General features: G+C 47.2%; 1 long non-coding RNA gene across 1 annotated transcript in view; it reads left to right on the forward strand.

Annotated features, from left to right (window-relative positions):
* The first annotated feature begins 17,881 nt into the window (after positions 1 to 17,881).
* The window catches only part of LOC125964364 (uncharacterized), a 180,490-nt gene continuing 176,994 nt past the window's right edge, over positions 17,882 to 21,377 (forward strand). Inside the window, exon 1 of the long non-coding RNA XR_007477334.1 lies at positions 17,882 to 17,897. This is a non-coding gene — a long non-coding RNA (uncharacterized LOC125964364). The remainder of the gene's footprint in view (positions 17,898 to 21,377) is intronic.

Here is a 21,377-nt window from a genome sequence, read left to right on the forward strand (position 1 = left end):
CCCGTTTAGCAGCCTTACGCGTGTTTTCTACATATTTGACTATGTTTTTGTTTTGTAATTTATTTCATGTGTAGCCATTTTGGATTCCACCTTTAAGTGATATCTTATGATATGTGTCTTTTTCTTTTTGAATTATGTCACTTAGAATGATCATACGTAACTCCTCCGGACTTGTTACAACTGGCCATATTTCATTGATTTCCAGGCTGAGTAATATTCCACTCTACATAAGTACCACATCTCTATCCATTTTTTCCCTCCAGAGACATTTAAGTTATATCCTAGTCGAGGATCTTTTAAACAGAGAGGCAGTAAACATTGGGGTGCCTGTGTCCTCTCGATTTTTGTTTTTCCCAAGATATACGCCCATGAGTGCAAGTGCCCTATGCTCTGTAGCTCATTTTTTAGATGCTTTAGCAAACACAATACACTTCTCCAGAATGGCCGTTGGCAATATACATTTCCACTATAAGCCTCACAGGGCTCCCTCTTCTCCTTGCCCTGTCCTGCATTTCTGGTGTTTACACTTTATGAGGATGGCTCTTCTGACTGATGCGAAGTGATATCTTTTGTAGTATTGATTTCCAGTGCCCACCTGTTTGGTTGGCTAAAAAAGTGTATGCCCTTTTCTTGAATATATACAGAAAAAAACGCATACAGCCTTTTTGGCCAACTGCAATGTTGGCAATGTTCAGCCCCTTTTCTTGTGCTTAATGGCGAGTCCTTTCTACCTCCTCAAATCCCTTTCCTGCCATTCTCCCTTGCTTACCAATCCTTTTCTCTGACTTTCCTCAAGACATTTTTCAGTGATAGATATTTTCAACTCTGCAGTTTCGTGAATTTTACTGCCCCTGAGTTCCATTGTTCAACTTGTGTTTATGGGAACTGGCCACAAAGCAGTGGGATTTCCTCAAGCCCTATACTGTTTCCATGGGCAACCCTAGCCTTTGATCAATTCGTCTTCCTGATTGGAAATTAGAGTGACATGTGCCTGTCTGAACACCTAGGACTTGTCTCTCATTGTTCCTCATCCTTCCGCTTCATCCTCTGGACAAATTCCAAACTGTACGCAACAGGATGTTGACAGTGCTGACATCTCCAAGTGGGGAGACTGTTAGTAAAGACGCTGGAGGGGTGAACCCGAGCACCAGGAGATGAGGAGATGAGATGCCTTTTCCAAACTCTTCCCCATCAGACGGTATACCATCCTCTGGGTGTGACAGACATGTTTTAGCAGTAGGAAGAGTCCCATTCATGTAAGGAGAACACCAGGGCTTTTTCAAAATCAGTGTCTCCCCGAAACCCAAACTGGGGAGTTTTTTAAGCTACGGCTACACATATGTTCATTAAGGGCCTTGGGAAGTAGGCAGAGTCCAAACTTTAGATGATTGAAGTCTTCAGGGTCAGAAGCACTCACCACTGGCTTTCCTTAGGTTACACTTTAACTGTCATTGATAGATGATGTCAATAAAAATATCTATTCTTTTTCCGATTATTTCCCCTTATAGGTTATTGCAAAATGTTGAGTGTAGTTCCCTGTGCTATACAGTAGTTCCTTGTTGATGATCTATTTTATACATAGCAGTGTGTATGTGTTAATCCCAAACTGTTAATTTATCCCTCCTCCCACCTTTCCCCTTTGGTAATAATAAATTATAAGATTTTATACTTCTCAGAAATGGGGGAGCTGAAAGAGAGGTATCATTTTCAATGGAAAAGCATTTAAAACAAGATTGAAGCTTTAACCAAGATTATTAGATGTACATCCTTGGAAAGAAATCACTTCATTTCTCTAATATTGACCTGACAAATAAGACAAACCTTTTCACTGAACTTGCTTATAATAAAGTGATGGAAATATCAAATGGAAGTGTTAGAAACATTTTATTTTACCCAAGCCTTCTAAACTGTTCTATGTTAACTACAGTTTGGCTCACACATCTGTTCATTGAAGTTACAATAGTCTCAATTTCTGTTACTGATCCTCCAGAGTGGACCCCAACAAGGGTCCCCCTGCCCAGTGTCATTGGGGCCAACAGATCGAGACTGAGTTTGGTTCACAAGCAAAGGAAACTTTATATTTTGATCAGAGAATGGAGAGGTGAGAGCATGCACTACCCCGTGGGCTGTGGGCTGGGCTGCTGTGTAGAGATCCTGTCAGAGTCAGTGGGAGGGAGGGGGCGGAGCTCTCGAGGGCCGGGTTGGCTGCAGCTCAGGCTCTATATCTCGGAGTCTGCACTGGGCCCCAGGAGCTGAGGTGTCGACCCAGTCATTCTGCACTAGGAAATCTGGTCTGAAGTGCCAGGTGTGGAACCTCTGCATGCGGGACCCTAGGAGCACGTGAAATTAGACAAAGCACAAAGGATAAAAAAGGTCAGACTTGACTTTATTGCCCAGATTCTATTTTTATCTCCCAGGGATTTTTAATGGGCTTTGCTGGGGACAAACCCCTCCTCTGCCTTTTGTCCCGTTCCTCATTCTTGGAGTGCTGAGGGTGAAAACCCTTCTTCTGTAACTGCTGAGTGCTGAGTTGGGAGCCCTCATACCAGGGGACGAGGGTCAAACTTCTCCCCAGCAGCCTCCAGGTGACGTTGATTGGCCCCAGGACCCCTGCCTCCCTGCTCGTCTGCCTGAACACCAGCATTGGAAGTGTTATAGATTCTAATGACCTTTAAGGGTCCAGGAAAGAGATGTGCAGAGACGCTGTGGGGGCCGATTTCACCCCACCCCACATTTGTTCGGCCACCTTAGGCTGACCGTTTCTGCCAGCCTAGATGCTCTGACCAGTAGTCTGCTCTTTCTTCAATTAGGCCCCTGAATTAACGTAAAAACAGCACCAGGTGTCAGAGCCCTGCCCGCTCAACTCCCAGACAGTCCAGGGTCAGTGGTGATCAAGGACCATGATGGCCACTGAGTCAACAGCCTTTTGAAGTAAACAGGAGTCCAGCTGGTCTTATTGGCCACCATCATCACGGTGTCTGTAGGCTTTTCTATGGTGACAGTGTGATATACGGTTCCCCCGCCAAGATTATTAGCTCCCCTCCGGGTTCAGTAAGTCCTGCAAGCAGTAGTCTACTCCTTCGGGACATACTATTGTTGTTTTACGAGAGAAACTCCAGGTCAAGTGATGTTCACACGAGTCATCATGGTGCCCTGTTGCCCCCGGTTATCTCTCTGGATGTTGGAGTCGGAGGGCCTCCTCACTCGAGGTCGGTGTGCCCACGGAGCGAACCCTGCAACTTCAGGGCATGGTTGGTGATTAGGATCACCACGTGGGGTCCTTTTCCCTTAGGAGGGAGGTGGCCTTTTGGGCTGCTGATTTCCAGGTTTTTAGATACCGCCAGTATCTTGGCCAGATGTGGCAGTGGGCCAAGCCCCTTGGTGACTGTAGTTTATCCTACCTGGATGGCATTCTTGCGTTGTTCCATTTCAAGTGGTCCCAGTTTTTGCACTAATTCTCCAACGGCAATTCACCTTTCACCGGGAATGGAAAGGTCAAAGGGTTTAGCTCAATTAGGGAGTTCCAGGGCAAGGGTCTGAATTGACTGCTCTTTCCATTCTTGAAAGGCCACTTCTGGATTCTGTTCAAAAGGATCATCATCTTTTCCTTTCAGTGTTTCATATAGAGGCCCAGCTAGTAGACTGTAGTTAGGGATCCAGAAGCAGCAAACCCTGGCCTCCCCAGGAACCCCTAAGCTGTCTTCTAGTTTTAGAAAGGGGTAAGGCTACAAATGGTTTCCTCCTTTTCCTGGGATGGGCTTCTCTGACCTTGTGTGAGAATGAAGCCCAGGCAGGTCACAGCAGTCTGTGATATTTGAGCTTTTTCTTGGACAACTTCTATCCTTTATTGGCTTGGTAGTTCAGAGGCCTCCTTAGTAGGGCTGGCGATCAGAATGTCATCTGCATATTGAAGGAGGGTTTCCTTTTCCAGAGAAACATAGAACTTTTCGGTCTTTAGCTAAGCTTTCCCCAAAGATGGTGTGGGAAATTTTGAACCCTTGGGGCAAGACGGCCCGGAAGTATTGTTTTAGTTGTATGTTGAGTCCTGCCACTCACAAGCCAAAATTTCTTGTGACTCTGGGACTAATGGAATACAAAAGAAGGCATCATTGAAGACTTATAGAGAATACCATGTCCTGGTGGTTGGTAGAATGACCAGCAGGGTGTAGGAATCAGGAGCAACTGGAGGTATATCCTCGGTGGCTTCACTGACTGTCCTGACATCCTTTACCAGGTCCCCAGCAGCCCATGGGGCTCTGGTGGTCAGGCCAATCCTAGGATATGGAGCTCTCCTGGGCAGGTACCCCACCCCCAACCCAGCCCACGGGGCTCTCATGGTCAGGCCCCTCCCAGGATACAGAGCTACCCTTGCAGGTACCGTGGCAGGGCTGGGCACACAGGAACCGTGCACATAGCCCTCATTGAAGAGCACCCCCAGCTCACCTGTCGCTCAGAGCTGACACAGAGCACCTCAGAGCAGGACTTGAACTAACAAACAGCAGCTCCGACAGGTCTGTGACCCTGGGCATCACTCTGTGTGGCCTCCCTCCACCTGGTCTTCCAGAGACTTCCACTGCACCCAGGGCACCAGGCCTCTGTCTCCAACCACCACCCACCCCTCCTCTCCCTGACTCCTGGGTTCCTCTCATTAGGAGAGGGTTTTCTTGAAGTTGTCTCCCACTCATGGGCCAGAAAAAATGATTAGAAAACAAGCCAAAGCTGCAGCCCCTTGTCTATCCTGACTCTCAGGAGCCCACACCTGTTCCTTGGACCTGGCCGGTTCAGCAAGTTCCATTTTCTGCAACTGTGAGCCCCTGAGGGGTGATGATTGGCTGACCTGGGCATCCTTACCGTGCCGGCCAGCCCTCCCCAGGTGTGCCTGGGTTGAGATCAATATAAATACCACTCCAGGCAGCAAGAGCCCCTGCAGCTGTGCCTGACGCCATTTTCTCTGCCCTGTCAGCAGTCTCGGGGCTGGGCTGGTGGGAGGGAGTGAGAGGCCACGGCTTTGTGGGTGGCCCAGTGTGAGTGGGGCTCTGCTGGACTTTCTGCAGCAGTTGCCAGGCTGCCACCTGCTAAAGAAGAGGATGTGTCACCCATACCTCCTGCTGGAATTTCTCCCTGGGCAGAGGTGAGGAAGGAAAAAAGCAGTGGGGGCAGGGACAGGACGGGTATCTCAGGCAGGGAAATGGAAATCTTCCAGAAGAGCACCCAGGGCCAGGACCATCCTGGCTGGCCTGCAGGCACCAAGTCAGCTGGCATGCTGTCACTCGTGTGGCTCCATGGCCCTTCCTCTAGGCTTTCAAGTCCTTGTATATATTCAGGTGTTTTACCTGGGACGGGTGGGAACAGTTCAGCAGCAACTGGCCTGGGGCTCAGCTCACGTTTACTCACAGATGCCTCGGCACGGTGCCCCAGCTTTGCAATGAGGACACTTGTTGTGTGGGCGCTGCTGGCTGAATGGGAGACGATTCCCCACCACTGGCCAACTTCAGAATTGTTTACAACTGGAGCAAGTGCCCTGATACGGTTTTCCTCTGAGTAACTGGTGGGTTCTGTTTTTTTTTTCTCTTTTTCGTTTTTGGTTCAAGGTAGATTTTATTCCTCTTTTTTGTATTTACAGATATAAGCATGGAAATAATTTATTCATATAAATACATGTATGTGAAGGGAATAATTGTTTTTTCTGTTTTATCTTTTAAATTTTATTTCTTTTTAATTTTGAATTTTATTTTATATTTTTATACAGCAGGTTCTTATTGGTTATCTATTTTATACATATAAATGTTTACATGCCAATCCCAATCTCTCAATTCCTCCCACCACCACCACCCCAAGAGCTTTCCCCCCTTGTTGTCCATACGATTGTTGTCTACATCTGTTGCTCTATTTATGCCTTGCAAAACGGTTAATCTGTACAGTTTTTCTAGGTTCCACATATATGCATGAATATACAAGATTTGTTTTTCTCTTTCTGACTTACTTCACTCTGTATGACAGTCTCTAGATCCATCGACGTCTCTACAAATGACCCAATTTCATTCCTTTCATGGCTTAGTAATATTCCATTTTATATATGTACCACATCTTTATGCATTCGTCTGTCTGTGGGCATTTAGGTTGCTTCCATTACCTCGATATTGTAAATAGTGATGCAATGAACATTGCGGTGAATGTCTCTTTTTGATTTATGGTTTTGTCTGGGTATATGTCCAGTACTGGGATTGCTGTATCATATGGTAATTCTATTATTAGTTTCTTAAGAAACTCCATATTGTTCTCCATAGTGACTGTATCAATTTATATTCCCAACAATAGTGGAAGAGGCTTCCTTTTCTCCACACCCTTTCCAGCATTTGTTGTTTGTAGATTTTCAGATGACGCCCATTCTAACAGGTGTGAGGTGATACCTCATTGTTGAGTCCATTTCGTTGAGCAAGGGGTAGGTCTTGTCTATTACATATTTGGCTTATGGAACGGTATCTGTGCTAATTTCAAACTCTGGTTTTATGCAGCACCCCAACTCACCTTTCCCCTTAAGCAAGCATAAGTTGGTTTTCTAAATTTGAGACCCTGTTCTGTTTTGTAATTCAGTTCATGTGTAGCCAAGTTTACATTCCGTGCATTAGTGATACCTTATGATGTTTCTTTTTCTGTGTGACTTATTTCACTTAGAATCATCGTGCCTCAATCCACTCATTATGCTGGTACAGGCCTGGTGACACAGATTTCATTGCTGAGTGGTATTCTGTTGTACGTAAGTACCGCAACTTCTTTATCAATTATTTGTTCTCTGGGATATTTAACTTGTACTGTAGAAGAGGTTCCTGTAAACAGAGCCGTCCCAAATTTTGGGGTGGCTGTGTCTTTTTGATTTTAATTTCCCTAAGCTATAGGACCATAAGTGGAAATGCCCTAGACTCTGTTGCTTTGTTTTTCAGATGTATCAGGAAACACCATACACTTCTCCAGAGTGGCTGTTGGCAATTTACATCCCGCCCATCAGCATAACAAGGCTCCTTTTTCCCCATGGCCTGTCTTGCCTTTCTGGATTTTACACTTTTCTCAGATGGCCCTTTAGACCGGGGAGAAGTGACACTTCATAGTAGTTCGGATTTCCATTGCAAGCTTGCTTGGTTTGCCAAAAAGGGCGTATGTGTTTTTTCCTGAATATATTCAGGAACAAACTCATACGCCCTTTTTTGTCAAGTGCATCATTGTCGATGTTCTGCCTCTTTTCCTATGCTTTAAATGCAAATCCAGTCTACCTCCTGAAATCGGTTTCCTGCAATTCTGCCCCGCTTTCAAGTCCTCTTCGCAGCCTTACTTCAATATATTTTTGGACGTTATCTGTCATTTATAACTCTGCAGGTTTGTGAATTACAGGGCCCCTGAGCTCCTTTCTTCAACTCGCTTTCTTGTGAGCTGGCCGCAAACCCACAAGACTGCTTCAGGCCCTAATCCGCTTCTGGCAGGGCACGCTGAGCCTTTGGTTAATTCCTCTTCCTGGTGGGAAATGAGTGTTAAATATGCCCGTCCAGACACCTACCTCACTCTCAACCCCTTGGTTATGTGGGTCCTCTGGTTTGTGGCCACCTTTGCTGGGTTCCTCATGTTTCGATGATCTGGCCCCACTAGTGTGAGGACACTCCTGCCTGGTTCTCATCCACGTGGTTATGTGGACCCCCTGGTGAGAGTCTGTTCCTGGCTGTGTTCCTCACCCTTCTGTGAGGGAGACCCTCTGCTGATAGGTCACTCCTGCATGGCTGGCACACATTGCCTTGGTGAAGTCAGCCGTGTGGTGGCAGTTGGAGCATGCTGGGAATCTCCTCCCACTGGTGATGAGGGCCCTCTTGGGTCAGGCCCTAACTGCTGGGCTCACCAACTTTTCTTAGTGAGCCCAGTGATGCTTTGGCACTCCTCTTAGGATCCCATCTCCATGGGGATGTGGGCCTTCTGCTCTGAGGTCCCAACGGCTGTGTTGTTCACATTTTCATGATGTGGGCTCTCTGGTGTTAGTTCACAGAGGCCTGGATCCCATAGCCTCTGTGCACTTGGCCGCCTGCTGGGAGGTTCCAACTGCTGGATTCCTCACTTTTTTAATTTTTTGGGCCCTCTGTTGTGAGGATCCTCCTGCCTGCCTCATTCCCAGCCCCTTCGTGATGTGTGTCGTCTGGTTTGAGGCCACATGTGCTGGGTTCCTCACCTTTCGATGATGTGGGACCAATGGTCTTAGGAGACTCCTGCCTGGTTCACATCCCCTTGGTGATGTGGGCCCTCTGTTGAGAGTCTGATCCTGGCTGGGTTCCTCACCCATCTGTGAGGTGGGCCGTCTGCTGTGAGGTCACTCCTGCCTGGCTTGCTCACCTCGCCTTGTGGACATGAGCCCTCTGGTGGCACTTGGAGACTGCTGGGAGCCTCCTCCCCTCGGTGATGAGGGCCCTCTGGCGTCAGGCCCTAACTCCTGGGCTCCCCACATTTTGTGATGTGCGCCCAGTGGTGCGAGGACACTCCAGCCAGGTTCACATCCCCATTGAGATGTGGGCCTTCTGCTCTGAGGTCCCAACGCCTGGGTTGCTCACAGTTTCATGATGTGGGCTCTCTGCTGTTAGTTCACTCCTGCCTGCATCCCATAGCTTCTGTGCTCTCGGCCGCCTGCTGGGAGGTTCCAACTGCTGGATTCCTCACCTTTCTTATTCTTTGGGCCCTCTGTTTTTAGGCTACTGCTGCCTGCCTCACTCCCATTCCCTTTGTGATATGTGTCCTCTGATTTGAGGCCACATGTGCTGGGTTCCGCACCTTTCGATGATGTGGCCCCACTGGAGGGAAGACAGTCCTGACTGGTTCCCATCCCCTTGCAGATGTGGGCCCTCAGGTGAGAGTCTGATCCTGGCTGGGTTCCTCACCCTTCTGTGAGGTGGGCCCTCTGCTGTGAGGTCAATCATGCCTGTCTGGCACACGTCACCTTGGCGACGTGGGCCCTCTGGTGGTAGTTGGAGTGTGCTGGGATCCTCCTCCCCTCGCTGATGAGGGCCCTCTTGCCTTAGGCCATAACTGCTGGGCTCCCCACATTTTCTGATGTGCGGCAAGTGAGTGAGGACACTCTTGCCAGGTTCCCATCCCCATGGGGATATGGGCCTTCTGCTCTGAGGTCAAAACGGCTGGCTTGCTCACAGTACCATGATGTGGGCCCTCTGTTGTGAGTTCACTCCAGCAAGGATCCCTTATCATCGGTGCTCTGAGCCGCCTGCTGGGAGGTTGCAACTGCTGGATTCCTCAACTTTTTTATTCTATGTGCCCTGTGTTGTGAGGCTCCTCCTGCCTGCCTCACTGCCAGCCCCTTGGTGATGACTGTCCTATGGCTTGAGGCCACATGTGCTGCGTTCCTCACCTTTCGATGATGTGGCCCCACTCGTGTGAGGACACTCCTGCCTGGTTCCCATCCCCTTGGTGAGGTGGGCCCTCTGGCGAGAGTCTAATCCTGGCTGGGTTCCTCAACGTTCTGTGAGGTAGGCCCTCTGCTGTGAGGTCACTCCTGCCTGGCTGGCACACGTCACCTTGGAGACGTGAGCCCTCTGGTGGCAGTTGGAGCGTGCAGGGTGCCTCCTCCTCTCGGTGATGACGGCCCTCTGGCGTCAGGCCCTAAATGGTGGGCTCCCCACATTTTCTGATGTGCGCCCAGTGGTGCGAGGACACTCCAGCCAGGTTCCCATTCCCATGGGGATGTGGGTCTTCTGCGCTGAGGTCCCAACGCCTGGGTTGCTCACAGTTTTATGATGTGGGCCCTCTGCTGTGAATTCACTGTGGCCTGGATCCCATAGCCTTGGTGTTCTGGGCCGCCTGCTGGAAGGTCTAAATGCTGGAATCCTCACGTTTTTTATATTATGTGCCCTGTGTTGTGAGGCTACTCCTGCCTGCCTCACTCCAAGGCCCTTGGTGATGTGGGTCCTCTGGTTTGAGGACACATGTGCTGGGTTCCTCACCTTAAGATGATGAGGCCCCACTGGTGTGAGGATAATCCTGACTGGTTCCCATCCCCTTTGTGATGTGGGCCCTCTGGTGAGAGTCTGATCCTGGCTGAGTTCCTCACCCATCTGTGAGGTGGGCCCTCTACTATCAGGTAACTCTTGCCTGGCTTGCTCACCTCGCCTTGTTGACATGAGCCCTCTGGTGGCACTTGGACCCTGCTGGGAGCCTCCTCACCTCTGTGATGAGGGCCCTCTGACGTCAGGCCCTAACTGCTGGGCTCCCCAACTTTTCTTAGTGAGCCCAGTGATGCTCGGACACTCCTCTTAGGTTCCCATCTCCACGGGGATGTGGGCCTTCTGCTCTGAGGTTCCAACAGCTGGGTTGATCACAATTTCATGATGTGGGCTCTCTGGTGTTAGTTCACTGTGGCCTGGATCCCATAGCCTCTGTGCTCTGGGCCGCCTGCTGGGAGGTTCCAACTGCTCGATTCCTCAACTTTTGTATTCTATGGGTCCTGTGTTGTGATGCTCCTCCTGTCTGCCTCACTTGCAACCCCTTCGTGATGTGGGTCTTTTCGTTTGAGGCCACATGTGCTGGGTTCCGCAACTTTCAATGATGTGGCCCCACTGGTGTGAGGACACTCCTGCCTGGTTCCCATCCCCTTGGTGATGTGGGCCTTCTGGTGACAGTCTTATCCTGGCTGGGTTCCTCACTCTTCTGTGAGGTAGGCCCTCTGCTGTGAGGTCAATCCTGCCTGACTTGCACACATCACCTTGGCGACGTGGGCCCTCTGTTGGCACATGGAACCTGCTGGGAGCCTCCTGCCCTCGGTGATGACGGCCCTCTAGCATCAGGCTCTAACTGCTGGGCTCCCCACGTTTTCTGATGTGAGCCCAGTGATGCCAGGACACTCCTGTCAGGTTCCCATCCCCATGGGGATGTGGGCTTTCTGCTCTGAGGTCCCAACGCCTGGGTTGCTCACAGTTTCATGATGTGGGTTCTCTGGTGTTAGTTCACTCCTGCCTGCATCCCATAGCTTCTGTGCTCTCGGCCGCCTGCTGGGAGGTTCCAAATCCTGGATTCCTCACCTTTCTTATTCTTTGGGCCCTCTGTTTTTAGGCAACTCCTAGCTGCCTCACTCCCATCCCCTTTGTGATGTATGTCCTCTGATATGAGGCCACATGTGCTGGGTTCCTCAGCTTTAGATGATGTGGCCCTACACATGTGAGGACACTCCTGCCTGGTTCCAATCCATTTGGTGATGTGGGCCCTCTGGTGCGAGTCTGATCCTGACTGGGTTCGTCACACTTCTCTGAGGTGGGCCCTCTGCTGTGAGGTCATTCGTGCCTGGTTGGCACACATCGCCTTGGCGACGTCAGCCCTCTGGTGTCAGTTGGAGCCTGCTGGGAGCCTCCTTCCCTTGGTGATGAGGGTCCTCTGGCGTCAGGCCCTAACTGCTGGTCGCCCAAAATTTTCTGATACGTTCTCAGTGGTGCGAGGACACTCCTACCAGATTTCCATCCCCATGGGGATGTGGGCCTCCTGCTCTGAGGTCCCAATGGCTGGGTTGCTCAGTTTCATGACATGGGCCCTCTTCTGTGAGTTCACTGTTGCCTGGATCCCATAGCCTCGGTGCTCTGAGCTGCCTGCTGGGAGGCTCCAACTGCTGGATTCCTCACTTTTTTATTCTATGGGCCCAGTGTTGTGAGGCTACTCCTGCCTGCCTCACTCCGAGGCCCTTGGTGATGTGGGTCCTCTGGTTTGAGGACACATGTGCTGAGTACCTCACCTTTCGATGATGTGGCCCCACTGGTGTGAAGACACTCTGCCTGGTTCCCATCCCCTTGGTGATGTGGGCCCTCTGGTGAGAGTCTGATGTTGGCTGGGTTTCTCACCCTTCTTTGAGGTGGGACCTCTGCTGTGAAGTAACTCCTGTCTGGCTTGCTCACATTGCCTTGGCAATGTGAGCCCTCAGGTGGCAGTTGGAGCCTGCTGGGAATCTCCTCCCCACAGTTATGAGAGCTCTGGATAAAACACATATGCCCTTTTTTGCCAAGTGCTTTATTTTCCAAGTTCTGTCTCTTTTCCGGTGCTTTAAGAGCGACTCCCGTGTACCTTCTGAAATCGGTTTCCAGCAATTCTGCCCCGCATTCAAGTCCTCTTCGCAGGCTTACTTCAGCATAATTTTGGATGATAGCTGTCATTTATAACTCTGCAGGTTTGTGAATTACAGTGCCCCTGAGCTCCTTTCTTCAACTGGCTTTCTTGTGAGCTGGCCGCAACACCGCAGGATTGCTTCTGGCCCTAGTGTGGTTCCGGTATGGCATGCTGAGCCTTTGGTTAATTCCTCTTCCTGGTGGGAAATGAGAGTTAAATTTGCCCGTCCAGACACCTCCAGCTAGTCTCTCATTGGTTCTCCCTATTCCTATTCATCTTCCGCAGAAATTGCAAATTGGGCCAAACAGGAGGTTAAAGGCACTGACTCTCCAAGTGGGGAGAGTGTTAGTAAAGCGTCTGGAATTTTGCACCCGAGTACCAGGGGACGAAAACTGAGACACATTTGAACACGTTTCCCGATCACACGGTGGATCATACTCTGGGTTCCACATGCATGATTTAGCTGAAGGAAGAATCCCTTAAACCTGGAGAGTTGAGACCCTTGGAATGGGTACCATGCAATATGACTTCAAAGGGTCTGCATTTGCTCACGGAACCTCACCAATCCTATCACTGCTGCGTTTATGCCGCTGTACACACACTTGATTCTCTTTCGGAGACATAGAAATCCATAGGTTTTAAGATTCTTACTAGTCAGGTATATTCTTAGGCGTTTAATATGGGGTGTTGAGTCCACTTCGTTGAGCAAGGAGTAGCTTTTGTCTATTACATATTTGGCTTATGGAATGGTATCTGTGCTAATTTCAATCTCTGGTTTTATGCAGCACAACTACTCACGTTTCCCCTTAAGCAAGCAGAAGTTGGTTTTCTACATTTGAGACCCTGTTCTGCTTTGTAATTCAGTTCCTGTGTAGCCACGTTTACATTCCGTGTATTAGAGATCTCTTATGATGTTTCTTTTTCTGTGTGACTTATTTCACTTAGAATCTTCGTACCTGAATCCACTCATTAGGCTGCTACGGGCCTGATGACATAGATTTCATTGCTGAGTGATATTGCATTGTACGTAAGTCCCACAAATTCTTTATCCATTTTTCGCTTTCAGTGATATTGAACTTGTAGCGTAAACGAGGTTCTTGTAAACAGAGCCGTCCCAAACTTTGGGGTGGCTGTGTCTTTTTGATTTTAATTTCCCTAAGCTATAGGACCATAAGTGGAAGTGCCCTAGGCTCTGTTGCTTTGTTTTTTAGATGTTTCAGGAAACACCATACACTTCTCCAGAGTGGCTGTTGGCAATTTACATCCCGCCCATCAGCATAACAAGGCTCCCAGTTCTCCATGGCCTCTCCTGCCTTTCTGGATTTTACACTTTTTTCAGATGGCCCTTTTGACTGGGGGGCAGTGGGACTTCATAGTAGTGCAGATTTCCTTTGCAAGCTTGCTTGGTTGGCCAAAAGGGGCGTATGCATTTTTTCCTGAATATATTCAGGAAAAAACGCATACGCCCCTTTTGGACAAGTGCATCATTGTGGACGTTCTACCTCTATTCCTATGCTTTATATGCAATTCCAGTCTACCTCCTGAAATCGGTTTCCTGCAATTCTGCCCCGCTTTCAAGTCCTCTTGGCAGCCTTACTTCAATATATTTTTGGACGATAGCTGTCATTTTTAACTCTGCAGGTTTGTGAATGACAGTGCCCCTGAGCTCCTTTCTTCAACTCGCTTTCTTGTTAGCTGGCCGCAACAGTGCAAGATTGCTACAGGCCCTAGTGTGGTTCTGGCATGGCACGCTGGACCTTTGGTTAATTCCTCTGCGTGGTGGGAAATGAGAGTTAAATTTGCCCGTCCAGACACCTCCAGCTAGTCTCTCATTGGTTCTCCCTATTCCTGTTCATCTTCCGCAGAAATTCCAAAGTGGGCCAAACAGGAGTTTAAAGGCACTGACTCTACAAGTGGGGAGAGTGTTAGTAAAGCGTATGGAATGTTGCACCCGAGTACCAGGGGACGAAAACTGAGACACATTTGAACACGTTTCCCGATCACACGGTGGATCATACTCTGGGTTCCACATGCATGTTTTAGCTGAAGGAAGAATCCCTTAAACCTGGAGAGTTGAGACCCATGGAATGGGTACCATGCAATATGACTTCAAAGGGTCTGCATTTGCTCACCGATCCTAACCAATCCTATCACTGCTCCGTTTATGCTGCTGTACACATGCTTGATTCTCTTTCGGAGACATATAAATCCATAGGTTTTAAAATTCTTACTAGTCAGGTATATTCTTAGGCGTTTAATATTGGGTGTTGAGTCCACTTCGTTGAGCAAGGAGTAGCTCTTGTCTATTACATATTTGGCTTATGGAAAGGTATCTGTGCTAATTTCAATCTCTTGTTTTATGCAGCACCCCAACTCACCTTTCCCCTTAAGCAAGCATAAGTTGGTTTTCTACATTTGAGACCCTGTTCTGTTTTGTAATTCAGTTCCTGTGTAGCCAAGTTTACATTCCGTGTAGTAGTGATATCTATGATGTTTCTTTTTCTGTGTGACTTATTTCACTTAGAATCATCATATCTGAATCCACTCATTATGCTGCTATGGGCCTGATAACATAGATTTCATTGCTGAGTGATATTGCATTGTACGTAACTACCACAACTTCTTTATCCATTTTTCGCTTTCTATGATATTGAACTTGTACCGTAAATGAGGTTCTTCTAAACAGAGCCGTCCCAAATTTTGGGGTGGCTTTGTTTTTTTATTTTAATTTCCCTAAGCTATAGGACCATAAGTGGAAGTGCCCTAGGCTCTGTTGCTTTGTTTTTTAGATGTTTCAGGAAACACCATACACTTCTCCAGAGTGGCTGTTGGCAATTTTCATCCCGCCCATCAGCATAACAAGGCTCCCAGTTCTCCATGGCCTGTCCTGCCTTTCTGGATTTTACACTTTTTTCAGATGGCCCTTTTGACCGGGGGGCAGTGAGACTTCATTGTAGTGCAGATTTCCTTTGCAAGCTTGCTTGGTTGGCCAAAAAGTGCGTATGCGTTTTTTCCTGAATATATTCAGGCAAAAATGCATACGCCCTTTTTGGCCAAGTGCATCATTGTGGACGTTCTGCCTCTTTTCCTATGCTTTACATGCAATTCCAGTCTACCTCCTGAAATCGGTTTCCTGCAATTCTGCCCCGCTTTCAAGTCCTCTTAGCAGCCTTACTTCCATATATTTTTGGAGGATAGCTGTCATTTATAACTCTGCAGGTTTGTGAATTACAGTGTCCCTGAGCTCCTTTCTTCAACTCGCTTTCTTGTGAGCTGGCCGCAACACCGCAGGATTGCTTCAGGCCCTTGTGTGTTTCCGGCATGGCATGCTGAGCCTTTGGTTAATTCCTCTTCCTGGTGGGAAATGAGAGTTAAGTTTGCCCGTCCAGACACCTCCAGCTAGGCTCTCATTGGTTCTCCCTATTCCTGTTCATTTTCCACAGAAATTGCAAACTGGGCCAAACAGGAGGTTAAAGGCACTGACTCTCCAAGTGGGGAGAGTGTTAGTAAAGCGTCTGGAATGTTTCACCCGAGTACCAGGGGATGAAAACTGAGACACATTTGAACACGTTTCCCGATCACATGGTGGATCATACTCTGGGTTCCACATGCATGTTTTAGCTGAAGGAAGAATCCCTTAAACCTGGAGAGTTGAGACCCATGGAATAGGTTCCATGCAATATGACTTCAAAGGGTCTGCATTTGCTCACCGAACCTCACCAATCCTATCACTGCTGCGTTTATGCCGCTGTACACACGCTTGATTCTCTTTCGGGGACATATACATCCAAAGGTTTTAAGATTCTTACTAGTCAGGTATATTCTTAGGCTTTTAATATGGGGTGTTGAGTCCACATCGTTGAGCAAGGAGTAGCTCTTGTCTGTTACATATTTGGCTTATGGAACGGTATCTGTGCTAATTTCAATCTCTGGTTTTATGCAGCACCCCAACTCACCTTTCCCCTTAAGCAAGCATAAGTTGGTTTTCTACATTTGAGACCCTGTTCTGGTTTGTAATTCAGTTCCTGTGTAGCCAAGTTTACATTCTGTGTAGTAGTGATATCTTATGATGTTTCTTTTTCTGTGTGACTTATTTCACTGAGAATCATCGTACCTGAATCCACTCATTATGCTGCTACGGGCCTGATGACATAGATTTCATTGCTGAGTGATATTGCATTATATGTAAGTACCACAACTTCTTTATCCGTTTTTTGCTTTCTGCCTTATTGAACTTGTACCGTAAACGAGGTTCTTGTAAACAGAGCCATCCCAAACTTTGGGCTGGCTGTGTCTTTTTGATTTTAATTTCCCTAAGCTATAGGACCATAAGTGGAAGTGCCCTAAGCTCTGTTGCTTTGCTTTTTAGATGTTTCAGGAAACACCATACACTTCTCCAGAGTGGCTGTTGGCAATTGACATCCCGCACATCAGCAGAACAAGTCTCCCAGTTCTCCATGGCCTGTCCAGGCTTTCTGGATTTTACACTTTTTTCAGATGGCCCTTCTGACCGGGGGGAAGTGAGACTTCATTGTAGTGCAGATTTCCTTTGCAAGCTTGCTTGGTTGGCAAAAATGTGCATATGCGTTTTTTCCTGAACATATTCAGCAAAAAACGCATACGCCCTTTTTGGCCAAGTGCATCATTGTGGACGTTCTGCCTCTTTTCCTATGCTTTACATGCAATTCCAGTCTAGCTCCTGAAATCGGTTTCCTGCAATTCTGCCCCGATTTCAAGTCCTCTTGGCAGACTTACTTCAATATATTTTTGGATGATAGCTGTTATTTTGTAACTCTGCAACTTTGTGAATTACAGTGCCCCTGAGCTTCTTTCTTCAACTCGCTTTCTTGTGAGCTGGCCGCAACACCACAGGATTGCTTCAGGCCCTAGTGTAATTCCGGCATGGCACGCTGAGCCTTTGGTTAATTCCTCTTCCTGGTGGGAAATGAGAGTTAAATTTGCCCGTCCAGACACCTCCAGGTAGTCTCTCATTGGTTCTCCCTATTCCTGTTCATTTTCCGCAGAAATTGCAAACTTGGCCAAACAGGAGGTTAAAGGCACTGACTCTCCAAGTGGGGAGAGTGTTAGTAAAGCGTCTGGAATTTTGCACCCTAGTACCAGGGGACGAAAACTGAGACACATTTGAACACGTTTCAAAATCACACGGTGTATCATACCCTGGGTTCCACATGCATGTTTTAGCTGAAGGAAGACTCCCTTAAACCTGGAGAGTAGAGACCCATGGAATGGGTACCATGCAATATGACTTCAAAGGGTCTGAATTTGCTCACCGAACCTCACCAATCCTATCACTGCTGCGTTTATGCCGCTGTACACATGCTTCATTCTCTTTTGGAGACATATCAATCCATGAGTTTTAAGATTCTTACTAGTCAGGTATATTCTTAGACGTTTAATATGGCGTGTTAAGTCCATTTCATTGAGCAAGGAGTAGCTTCTTGTCTATTACATATTTGGCGTATGGAACGGTATCTGTGCTCACTTCAATCTCTGGTTTTATGCAGCACCCCAACTCACATTTCCCCTTAAGCAAGCATAAGTTGGTTTTCTAAATTTCAGACCCTGTTCTGTTTTGTAATTCAGTTCCTGTGTGGCCAAGTTTACATTCCGTGTAGTAGTGATATCTTATCATGTTTCTTTTTCTGTGTGACTTATTTCACTTAGAATCATCGTACCTAAATCCAGTCATTATGCTGCTATGCGCCTGATGACATAGATTTCATTGCTGAGTGATACTGCATTGTATGTAAGTACCACAACTTCTTTATCCATTTTTCGCATTCTGCGACATTGAACTTGTACCGTAAACGAGGTTCTTGTAAACAGAGCCGTCCCAAACTTTGGGCTGGCTGTGTATTTTTGATTTTAATTTCCCTAAGCTATAGGACCATAAGTGGAAGTGCCCTAGGCTCTGTTGCTTTGCTTTTTAGATGTTTCAGGAAACACCATGCACTTCTCCAGAGTGGCTGTTGGCAATTTACATCCCGCCCATCAGAATAACAAGGCTCCCAGTTCTCCATGGCCTGTCCAGCCTTTCTGGATTTTACACTTTTTTCAGATGTCCCTTTTGACTGGGGGGATGTGAGACGTCATTGTAGTGCTGATTTCCTTTGCAAGCTTGCTTGTTTGGCCAAAGTATGCGTATGCGTTTTTTCCTGAATATATTCAGGAAAAAACGCATACGCCCATTTTGGCCAAGTGCATCATTGTGGACGTGCTGCCTCTTTTCCTATGCTTTAAATGCAATTCCAGTCTACCTCCTGAAATCGGTTTCCTGCAATTCTGCCCCGCTTTCAAGTCCTCTTGGCAGCCTTACTTCAATATAATTTTGGACAATAGCTGTCATTCATAACTCTGCAAGTTTGCGAATTACAGTGCCCCTGAGCTCCTTTCTTCAACTCGCTTTCTTGTGAGCTGGCCGCAACACCGCAGGATTGCTTCAGGCCCTAGTGTTGTTCCGGCATGGCACGCTGAGCCTTTGGTTAACTCCTCTTCCTAGTGGGAAATGAGAGTTAAATTTGCCCGTCCAGACACCTCCAGCTGGTCTCTCGTTGGTTCTACCTGTTCCTGTTCATCTTCCACAGAAATTGCAAACTGGGCCAAACAGGCGGTTAAGGGCACTGACTCTCCAAGTGGGGAGAGTGTTAGTAACGTGTCTGGAATGTTCCACCCGAGTACCAGGGGACAGAAACTGAGACACATTGAACACTTTTCCCGATCACACGGTGGATCATACCCTGGGTTCCACATGCATGTTTTAGCTTAAGGAAGAATCCCTTAAACCTGGAGAGTTGAGACCCATGGAATGGGTACCATGCAATATGATTTCAGAGGGTCTGCATTTGCTCAGTAACCCTCACCAATCCTATCACTGCTGCATTCATGCCACTGTACACATGCTTAATTCTCTTTCGGAGACATATAAATCCATAGGTTTTAAGATTCTTACTAGTCAGGTACATTCTTAGGCGTTTAATATGGGGTGTTGTGTCCACTTCGTTGAGCAAGGAGTAGCTCTTGTCTATTACATATTTGGCTTATGGAACGGTATCTGTGCTAATTTCAATCTCTGGTTTTATGCAGCACCCCAACTCACCTTTCCCCTTAAGCAAGCATAAGTTGATTTTCTAAATTTGAGACCCTGTTCTGTTTTGTAATTCAGTTCCTGTGTAGCCAAATTTACATTCCGCGTATTAGTGATACCTTATGATGTTTCTTTTTCTGTGTGACTTATTTCACTTAGAATCATCGTACCTGAATCCACTCATTATGCTGCTACGGGCCTGATGACATAGATTTCATTGCTGAGTGATATTGCATTGTACATAAGTACCACAACTTCTTTATCCATTTTTCGCTTTCCGTGATATTGAACTTGTACCGTAAACGAGGTTCTTGTAAATGGAGCTGTCCCAAACTTTGGGGTGGCTGTGTCTTTTTGATTTTAATTTCCCTAAGCTATAGGACCATAAGTGGAAGTGCCCTAGGCTCTGTTGCTTTGTTTTTTAGATGTTTCATGAAACACCATACACTTCTCCAGAGTGGCTCTTGGCAATTTACATCCTGCCCATCAGCATAGCAAGGCTCCCAGTTCTACATGGCCTGTGCTGCCTTTCTGGATTTTACACTTTTTTCAGATGGCCCTTGTGACTACGGGGAAGTGAGACTTCATTGTAGTGCAGATTTCCTTTGCAAGCTTGCTTGGTTGGCCAAAAAGGGCGTATGCGTTTTTTCCTGAATATATTCTGGAAAAAACGCATACGCCCTTTTTGGCCAAGTGCATCATTGTGGACGTTCTGCCTCTTTTCCTATGCTTTACATGCAATTCCAGTCTACCTCCTGAAATCGGTTTCCTGCAATTCTGCCCCGCTTTCAAGTCCTCTTGGCAGCCTTACTTCAATATATTTTTGGACGATAGCTGTCATTTATAACTCTGCAGGTTTGTGGATTACAGTGCCCCTGAGCTCCTTTCTTCAACTCGCTTTCTTGTGAGCTGGCCGCAACACTGCAGTATTGCTTCAGGCCCTACTGTGGTTCCGGCATGGCACGCTGAGCCTTTGGTTAATTCCGCTTCCTGGTGGGAAATGAGAGTTAAATTTGCCCGTCCAGACACCTCCAGCTAGTCTCTCATTGGTTCTCCCTATTCCTGTTCAACTTCCGCAGAAATTGCAAACTGGGCCAAACAGGAGGTTAAAGGCACAGACTCTCCAAGTGGGGAGAGTGTTAGTAAAGCGTCTCGAATGTTGCACCCGAGTACCAGGGGACGAAAACTGAGACACATTTGAACACGTTTCCCCATCACACAGTGGATCATACTCTGGGTTCCACATGCATGTTTTAGCTGAAGGAAGAATCCCTTAAACCTGGAGAGTTGAGACCCATGGAATGGGTACCATGCAATATGACTCAAAGGGTCTGCATTTGCTCACTGAACCTCACCCATCCTATCACTGCTGCGTTTATGCCGCTGTACACACGCTTGATTCTCTTTAGGAGACATATAAATCCATAGGTTTTAAGATTCTTACTAGTCAGGTATATTCTCAGGCGTTTAATATGTCGTCTTGAGTCCACCTTGTTGAGCAAGGAGTAGCTCTTGTCTATTACATGTTTGGCTTATGGAACGGTATCTGTGCTAATTTCAATTTCTGGTTTTATGCAGCACCCCAACTCACCTTTCCCCTTAAGCAAGCATAAGTTGGTTTTCTACATTTGAGACCCTGTTCTGGTTTGTAATTCAGTTCCTGTGTAGCCAAGTTTACATTCCATGTAGTAGTGATATCTTATGATGTTTCTTTTCCTGTGTGACTTATTTCACTTAGAATCATCGTACCTGAATCCACTCATTATGCCTCTACGGGCCTGATGACATCGATTTCATTGCTGAGTGATATTGCATTGTACGTAAGTACCACAATTTCTTTATCCATTTTTCACTTTCTCTGATATTGAACTTGTACGGTAACCGAGGTTTTTGTAAAAAGAGCTGTCCCAAAATATGGGGTGGCTGTGTCTTTTTGAATTTAATTTCCCTAAGCTATAGGACCATAAGTGGAAGTGCCCTAGGCTCTGTTGCTTTGTTTTTTAGATGTTTCAGAAAACACCATACACTTCTCCAGAGTGGCTGTTGGCAATTTACATCCCGCCCATCAGCATAACCAGGCTACCAGTTCTCCATGGCCTGTCCTGCCTTTCTGGATTTTACACTTTTTTCAGATGGCCCTTTTGAC

This window comes from Orcinus orca, chromosome 1 (assembly GCF_937001465.1).
Source record: "Orcinus orca chromosome 1, mOrcOrc1.1, whole genome shotgun sequence".
NCBI lineage: Eukaryota > Metazoa > Chordata > Mammalia > Artiodactyla > Delphinidae > Orcinus > Orcinus orca.